Here is a 942-nt window from a genome sequence, read left to right as displayed (position 1 = left end):
GGGGGAGAAAGGGGAACCTGATCACAATGATCAATGTATAGCACGCCCCCAGGGGGATGGACAACAGAAATGTGGGTGAAGGGAGACAGCAGATGGAGTAGGATATGAAAATAATAATAATTTATAATTTATCAAGGGTCATGAGGGAGGGAGGGTGGAAGAGGGAGGGAAAAAAGAGGAGTTGATACCAAGAACTCAAGTAGAAATAAAATATTTTGAAAATGATGGCAACATATGTACAAATTATTAGAATGTATAAGAGCTGTAAGAGCCACTAATAAAATGATTTATAAATATAAGTATCCTAGACTTTACACTAATCTAAAATATTTCTATCATTCAATTAATATTACATTGAGCCACTCTAAAATTCACCCATACTTCAAGCTCTTTTAAGTCCTTTCATTTAAAAATTAAATATTTAAATTTGTTCGTATGATGGGTTTGGTTAATTTTTGTAAAAATAAATCTTGATTTTGAATCTGCAAAGATTTTCATTTCAGTGGCATTATTTTTCCTTTCTATAATGTTATGTAAATATATTTATTTACACAAAGGGTGACAATAAATATTATGTATAAGTTCAGAAATAATTAAAGCCAGGATTATAAGAGAAAAAATATCAGTCAAGTCTCATGACTGAACATGTTGTTTACCTCCTGGGAAATCTCATCTCAACCCCAAATCCTATTTTATTATCAAATAAAAAGACATATTGTGAAATATGACATGGTAGTAATGATTTATAAATTGTCAGGGGCTCATGGGGGAGGAAGGAACAGGGAGGGAGGGGAAAAAATGATGAACTGATACCGGGTCAGGTGGAGGGGAAATGTTTTGAGAATGATGATGGCAACACATGTACAAGTATGCTTGATGCAGTGGATGTATGTATGGATTGTGATAGGAGTTGTACAAGCCCCCAATAAAATGATTTTTTTT

This window comes from Echinops telfairi, unplaced genomic scaffold (genome assembly GCF_000313985.2).
Source record: "Echinops telfairi isolate 266 unplaced genomic scaffold, ASM31398v2 ScPeMD7_443;HRSCAF=831, whole genome shotgun sequence".
Lineage (NCBI taxonomy): Eukaryota > Metazoa > Chordata > Mammalia > Afrosoricida > Tenrecidae > Echinops > Echinops telfairi.
The sequence above is the reverse complement of the archived record's forward strand: the minus strand, read 5'-3'. Positions refer to the sequence as shown.